Here is an 8305-nt window from a genome sequence, read left to right as displayed (position 1 = left end):
AGGATCAGAATATTCTTTCTTCGATGAGTATGGTAAATCAAACCTCTTGAAAAAGGTTTACCATGGAAAAGTCAAAGTATTAAGCATGAGGGAGATTTAATTCATGTTGATGTCAGCATTTTGTTAAATGAAAAATTGCTTGCTACAGATTAAAATTAAAATACAAAGATGTTCGTAATAGGTAGACAACCTAACTTCATACCGTCGTCTACATCAAACTCACATGTGAGGATCACTGTCGCAGACATAGTTTTATAGGATGATTAGAAGACTTTCGATTGACGATAACTAATAGTAATAATTCAAAGCAATAACATGTTATTCAGGTGTGCCACTAAAAAGTCACTCACATCAACACAAAATTATATCTTTTAATAGCGAATCATCTATACAACTGAAACATAAAATTCCTATAAATCAAACCATTATCAATCTGATCCTTACTTATCATCTTGGTCTGCTTATCCTCGCTGGTGAGTCTGTCAGGCGTTGTTCGGTATTTCGCCATCTCAGTGAGTCTGTGTGATTTCTATGAAGTGAAGCCTCTTTTTTATTAGTTGCGAGCATAGATCGAGCAAATTAATGGTTCATCACCCCGCGAACAGTAGGAAGAAATCTCACGATCAAACTTGTACCTGTCCACTTATGGAACGCTACCCGTGGATAGGTTCTCCACTCAATAAACTTTTGCTTATTTGTTATTATTAACTTGGCGTAACAGTTACATAAGAGTAAGCATTCATTTATTAAAAAACATGAATGTTTTCAAACATAGTAGGTATGTAAATAGATAAGTGCAATTTTGTAATAAAAAAATAATTGTTCAGGCAAGTAGAAGTATTTTTAATTATTTTTTAGCGTAGAATTTGATGGAAATCAGTTTACATTTACGGTTATATCTTTAGTTGAGTAGTTGATTTTTATGATTGGTATGGCATATGAGGAAGAGTACACGTTCGTAAAACGCAAACCAGAAGAATAAGAGAAAAGAACCCTTCAAACCACCCGTCAAACTGAGGTTTTACGCCATTCTTTTTCCATTTTCCCTTCCTTAGTCGTTTATTTATTATTTTATCCCTATTATAAAACTGGCTATTTAATAGCGTCACAAAGATGTCGTCCATCCGGGGCGCATTCAAATGGCTCGAATCCTTAAAAGCGTTGAACATTGTTGACACTGGAGCATAAACCTGTCCCGCACCGGAATGCCTGTCCGCCTTCGGGAGAATTTGAAACATTCCGTCTTATCTTTTTTTTCTGCCGTGCAGGATGCGTATTCCTTTTTTCTTCTTCGATGGGCGAAAAGTTTTTTTAAAGGCCGTTTTCCGATTACAACAATGGTGGCTCCTTAAAAACCCTTTAGTTGTATTAGCCCAAGTTGAAAATCCTTCGGGTTCCACTCACATCTGCAACAAGATCCAACAATTCTAAAAACAAACATAAATGAACATAGCTGATCATAGAGAAAAGCCTGACGTAACACTGCAATAAATCAATCATCTTCTAACACGTCTTTCTATTATTACCTCATATCTTCCTTTTTTGCGTGTATTTTAAGGCAGTCCTATTTTTAACTTTGTGGGAAAGTCTGAATGGAAGAAAAAGATTCAACAGCTTGAAAGAGAAAATAACTAAGCATCACTTTATGAACATCACAGAAATAAATTTAAAAATTGGTAAATTCTTTTCCTAATTGTTCTTAATAAAAATATGTTTTTAATCAATAAATAAAAATCTAGAAACAGATAAAATTTAAATTTAAGTAAATCCAACTGCTGAAATATTTCTATTGATAGATTACGTTAAGCTAGACGTTTTTAGTATACGACATGACAAAAGTTTACAAATATTTCATTTGATTAATTTATTCGCCGTCATAGTAAGACATTACAGTAATATCCTGTAATCTCATTCAATCAAACTAGTAATTTGTTTCAGATGCCGCATAAAAAAGAACATAATTAATTTTTAAAAATGAGATATAACTAAGCGTAATGTTCAAGGGAAATTTTCTAAAATTTGCAGTTGGTGCATTTTAAATTGATCAAACAAATTTTCTTTTATTTTGGACTTTCAGTACTTCACTTACATAGTTGGGAAAGATTGTAGAGGGTTTTTATTGAAGGTAACAACAAACATGTAAAAGATAAAGGTTAAAAGGCTTCTTTACCAATATTGGTAAATGACAATGAAACAATTAAATACAAAAATTAACGATAAAGGAATATGAACATCATTTGGAGTTTATGTCAGATTGCCGTTGTACCGAGGCTACATATGATATATTGGGGCTTTTGTTGATGGGCTAATCAGCACTAAACAGCCTAATGAAAATAAATACTTCTACCACAGTGCAATGAGGTTCATTTTCTACTAACCATCTAAATATATATTAACATACAACAATAGAACCTAAACAAACAAAACATTTACAATTTCAATTTGAAACCTTTTTAATAATAGCTTTTTAAAAACATGTCAGATTGTTCTTCATCTTCAAGTGCTGCCAAAATTATAAGCAGTCGGTTTTATTTGGGATCAGATGTCTTTTTAAATCAAACGAACTGATAGCAACGAGAAGAGTTCGATTACAAAAGGGCGAAACCTGGCGGACGACGTGTTAGTTATTGTGAGAACGGTACGTTCTACAGAACGAGCTATGTGATTTTCCTGTGAACCAGATTGCTCTGAGTCTCATCCTTGGGTCCTCCCAATAGCGATAGAATATAAATTTAATTTATACAACGAAATTTTTTGGTCAGGACTGAACAGAAAATTGTAAATACAAAAATTCTTATTTTTGACTGATTTTTTCCTCTAGGATTGGGTAATGTTTTTAGTAAGGGCAACAACCAATATGTAAAGATAAAGGTTAAAAGGAGTCGGCTTCATTACCAATATTAGTTTATTTTTTTACCAACTTTATTATGCTAATATATAATACAAAAAAAAGGAAGCTAACGGGTACTTGGGTGTCGCGGGCGAGGGGTCTAAACTTTATAATAGTGAATTTATATTATTATCAATAAAAAAAGCCGTAGCCTATCCCGAGATTTGAACCCAAAACCACTATCGTGGCAATATAACTGAATATCAGCATGTTTTATATCGTGTTCTATTCCGCTCTTACCCTGACCTTACACCCTGTTGTAAAGACTGATAGAGTTCAAGTTTCATGTAATAATTTATGAGTAGAGCGATCGTCTCAAATCACCCGGTCGTTTTACAACCGCTAGTTTTGTGTTTTGATCGGCATTTTGCCACCTTCTGTGGGTGTCTGCTTGTTGTCACTCGCCTTCGGGTCTGTTGTAACGACTCAAGGTTTGGCACAACTTCTGCATCTAGTTTTATGATCCAATAGTCAAAGTTTAGTCGTTAAAGATGCAAAATATCGACCAAAATATGTCCCTGCAGACCTAAAAAAAATCTAACATGTACATAATTGTGTGTTTTCCTCTGCAGCTCTTCCGGGCGATCAACATGTAGTTTTTATGGTATATTCCTCAGTCGAGATCCTAGTACACCATGAAGCTGACGCATCCTGAAGATGGCATGATGCTGAAACGTATGTGATAAACGACCAAACTATAGGTGTAGTCAAATTAGATTTGGATAAAGAAACACAAGGACAACAAGTTGTTATGAAAACATATAATAGAAAACAATATGTGATCTAGAATGTAAGTTTTTTTTTTAACTAACGCCAATTTATTTTTATGCAATTTATTTCAGTTGCTAATGCATTTCGGGCCACTTACCTGAAATTGAAGTTCGATAACAAAATAGTGAGCTCTGCAGAGGGAAGAGAGACGGGGCCCAAAATGCATTAGCAACCTAAATATATTGCATAAAAATAAATTGGTGTGTTGAGTTAAAAAAAATCTACGTTTAAAATGTTTTTTTACCGCAAAATTAAGTTAAAATAATTTTAAAAAATGAATATGAGATCTCATAGTCCAGTGTTCATTTGGCTATCTAAAATTCAAAATTTATCTTCAATAGCCATATCCATAACTAAATTAATAACGTTCTACACCAAAGTTACTGAAGCAAGTAGTGAAAAATGAACATTGAAACAGGTTATTAACAATTGGGATAGCGACATATAATAACGTATTATATATAAGAAAAAGGAGTATGAAATTGATCGGAAACGACCAAACTAAAAGCTCACAGTGGAAAATTTGTCAACAAAGCGAACGATTAATGATTTGTTATTTTCATGTTTTATAAACTGGTTTAGAGTGGTGAGCATAGAACAACATTATTAAACAAATATTAACCACATCATTTATTACTTTTTTATCTGGTTTAATTTTTTTAATAAATTAGTTTTTGTTGTGCGGGAGAACATTGGAAATGAAATAAAATCGTGTGGCGGGAGAATTCGAAAGTGGTTGAAGTAAAGAAAATCGATAGAGAGAGGGTCGCCGGCACAGAGCGCACCTTGCCGGAAAACTGCTGAACTACGTTCTGACTGAGCCCTCCTGGAGGGGGAAATGGTGGTGGGCTGCCATCTTGGGCCGCCTGATTTATGAATCGGTCGCCATGGAGACGGCAGTTGCCATCTTTGATGCCTCCAGGCCCGTCGAGAGGAATCCCAACCGGCCCTGCAGACCGGTCCCGTCAGACGGTGGATCCGTGAGAAAATCGTCTCGTTTGAGAAAGTTCTGTATGACTTTTCAACAAAAAATTTGTACATAAAAAGAGATAGGAATTTAAAATTTTACTTACTAAAACTAAAAATGAAATCGCTAGCAACCAACAAGTTCAAGACATTAAAGCAAATCTTTAAATCAGAAAAAATATTATAACTACTTATAATACACTATAACGATGTACAAAAGAATCTTAAAATACAATTTTTTTCAGCGGACAATAACCACTATATTGGAAATTAAATTTTATTCATTACGTCAATCTTCATTTTATAAATTATATTTAATTGGAAAATTAACTTCTTATACGTTTCAAAGCGTAGATCAAAATATGAGAAAACAGCATAAAACAGAGACGAATTTTTCTCCAACCTATACTTTTATACAATTAATTTAGTTCGGCGTACTTTCTTCATAAAATCGTTCTTATTTTTGTCAATTTACATTATCTTATTAACTACAAGTGACTCAAAAAATACATTTAGGATTAGAAAATATTGACTTAATACAATCTTTGTAGTTCTAAATAACAAATAAAAGTAACAAAGAACGATCGATCTACTATTTATTGACATAATAAATTTGACAGTCGGAAAATCTTGCATTATGAATTTGATATTAAAGCGTTTCTTTCTTTCCTTATATATTTATTTATATTTATTGAAGTTTGGTTTACATCATTTGAAAACTTGCACTCTACTATACTTTTATTTACATTTCTTTTAAAAATATTTTTCCCTTCGGTTCAATTTATATTGACTTCGAAGGTTACAATTTTAGAAAACGGCAAGTATTTCATTATTGACTAATTTCTTCTTTAGTAGTTTGAGTATTTAATTTCTCTCAATTTCAGATCTTTTGAAACGTCCAGTACGTTAGGGCTCAGAATTTCCTAAAATTTCATGTACAAAATTTCTCTCATTTATTTCTTAGGACTGAAGTATTTATTGACTTTGAAGTTTACATCTTTTCAAAACGTCCTGTAACACAGTATCTTAGTATTGGCTTACCACTGTACCTGAAGTATTCTCATAAAATAGTATATTCTATAATAATCGTTCTTATAAAATTGATACAAAATAATTCTTTCATGCCTGCCTTTAAAGTTCACATCTTTTGAAAACGTTCAGTACCTAAGATTTAACCAGACCACATGGGAACTTACATTTTCAATTCTCTCTCCCTGATAGTATCAAAACGATTAATTCAGTTAAAAAAGGGCTTTGAAGATACATTTACAGGGAAAATCGTCGAAAATTTAGATAGAAAATCGATCTAAATGTATCTTTTAGTTCACCAAGGCCTTGATACCTTATTGTGATAATTTGCTTATTTTTTTAAGTCTAATTGTATTAATTTATTTGTAACTCGACTTATCTACTTATAAAATACGACAATAAATGATTTTATTCCTGTCTAAGTATTGACAATTTTCTTATAAAATATTTCCTTCGCGGCTGGAGTATTTAATGACTTTGAAGGTCACATCTTTTGAAAACGTCCAGTATCTTAGGGTTAAGTACTGACTATTTTCATTTGAGACAATTCTTTCATGCCTGGATTGTAGAACTTAGCTGCTTTCATATAAAGTCTTTCTTTCTTGACTGAACTATTTATTGACTCTCAATTTCAGATCTTTTAAAAAGTCCAGTACTTATAAAACCTTTCTTCCGTGGCTGGAGTATTTAACCACTTTAAGGGTCAAATCTTCTGACAATGACAAGTTTCTCAATACTGACTATTATTATTGATTACATATAAAACAATTCTTTCGTGGCTGGAATATTTATTTGCTTTCAAATTCACGTCTTCTGAAAACAGTTATTCAGATATCGTGAGATGCGGGTTTCAGAAAAACATTTTCTTTATCGTGCCAACGTTTCGATCACTCCCGACCGCATCTCACGATATCTGAATAACTATCGATTAACGGTCACTAATCTCTACACTCTTCTGAAAACGTCGTTTCTCACTATTGACTACATCCTTATAAATTATACATAAAACATTTCTGTCAAGGCAGGAATAAACCCTCAAATTCAAATCGATAATTACTCAGAACGTCAGGGTTCAATAATGAATATTTACTTATAGATGTCAAATGAAGCAATTCTTTTAATGGTACGAGTATCATCAACAACTTTTGATAACTGTGAGCAAGTAACTAAGTATTGACTATTACTTATAAATTTCATACAAAACAATTCTTTCATTCCGGGAGTATATATTGACTATGAAATTCATATCTTTTAAAAACGGCAAGCAAGTACCTCTGTATGGACTATTTTCCCATAAATTTCATACAAAACAATTCATTCATGCAGGGAGAATATATTGACTATGAAATTCATATCTTTTAAAAACGGCAAGCAAGTACCTTAGTGTAGACTACTTTCTCATAAATTTCATACAAAACAATTTTTTCATTTCAGGAGTACATATTGATTATGAAAGACATACCTTTTGAAAACGGCAAACAATTACCTCTGTATGGACTAATTTCTAATAAATGTCTTACAAAACAATTCTTTCTTGGCGGTAGTGTTGAACTTGATTATTTTCATAGAACATTTCGTTCTCGGCTGGAGTACCATTTATGTAGTAGCTATTAACTTTATGAAGTTCGCATCCTTTGAAAACGATTATTGACAAAGATAACTATAAGATAAACAAAGATAAATCTTCTTTGTTCTAAATTTCATATAAACTTTATCGATCATTGGAGCATTTATATTAATTACTTTGAAAAATTATTATTTTTGAAAATGTCCATTACCTACCGTCGACCATTTTCTTAAGAATTTCATAGACAATAATTCTTCAAAACTACGAACTTCATGTAAAATATTCATATACAAATATTACATGGAAGGTAAATAAAGAAAATTGATTTTTAGATATCAAAACATTCATCATAGGTTTGTAAAAAAATTCTGTATTTTCTAAATTAGGCTAAAAACAAACATATTTTTGGACATTATCGATTATTAACGGCTTAAAAATATGTTTTCACGTTTATTCTAAAACGTTTTTAAATATTAAACTTCGCAATGTGACATCGTTATATCGTGAAATTGAATTTAAATTAAAAAACGTATAAATTACAGAATGTGCAAACAAATGTGATATTTTAAATTCACGGCAAACAAAATATGAAGTCGAGATTACAAGTTTCATTTTTTTTAAATTAATGCAAATAAAAACGCTGAAATAATGGACGTTTTCCGTTCGAAACGTTCATAGTCTGTCATGTGAATAAATTAATATGTGCCTTTATCTTTTTAAGTATAGATTAATGATGTACTTCGTTTAGTAGACGTTAAATTTAGCTTTTCTTTATCGTTGTTAGATGATAAACATGATAAATGTCCTATTTTGAACATTAATTTCATTTAAAATAAAGTCACTTATTTTAGTCGTACTACCACAACAATTTTTAGTTAACAAGTTATCTTTATCCGATCTAAATGTTTTATAAATGGTGAATTTACTTTTTTACTAAACAAAGGAACGAACATTTGTATGTCAAATTAGAAAAAAAATCTGTTTAAAAGATTATCATTGAATAACACATTTTTTGTATGAACAGAAAAACTAACAATGATGTTTTCTTCTCATAGAGAATTTCAACGTAAAAATTATATGGG

At 31.5% G+C, this 8305-nt stretch overlaps 1 long non-coding RNA gene across 1 annotated transcript in view; it reads right to left on the bottom strand.

The window, feature by feature from the left end:
• Positions 1 to 351: 351 nt before the first annotated feature.
• The window catches only part of LOC106661493, a 48109-nt gene continuing 40155 nt past the window's right edge, over positions 352 to 8305 (bottom strand). Inside the window, exon 3 of the long non-coding RNA XR_001339745.1 lies at positions 352 to 1406. This is a non-coding gene — a long non-coding RNA (uncharacterized LOC106661493). The remainder of the gene's footprint in view (positions 1407 to 8305) is intronic.

The sequence above is a fragment of the Cimex lectularius genome, unplaced genomic scaffold (assembly GCF_000648675.2).
Source record: "Cimex lectularius strain Harlan isolate CLEC.00 unplaced genomic scaffold, Clec_2.1 scaffold18, whole genome shotgun sequence".
Taxonomy (NCBI): Eukaryota; Metazoa; Arthropoda; class Insecta; order Hemiptera; family Cimicidae; genus Cimex; species Cimex lectularius.
This window is presented reverse-complemented; position numbering and strand designations above follow the sequence as displayed.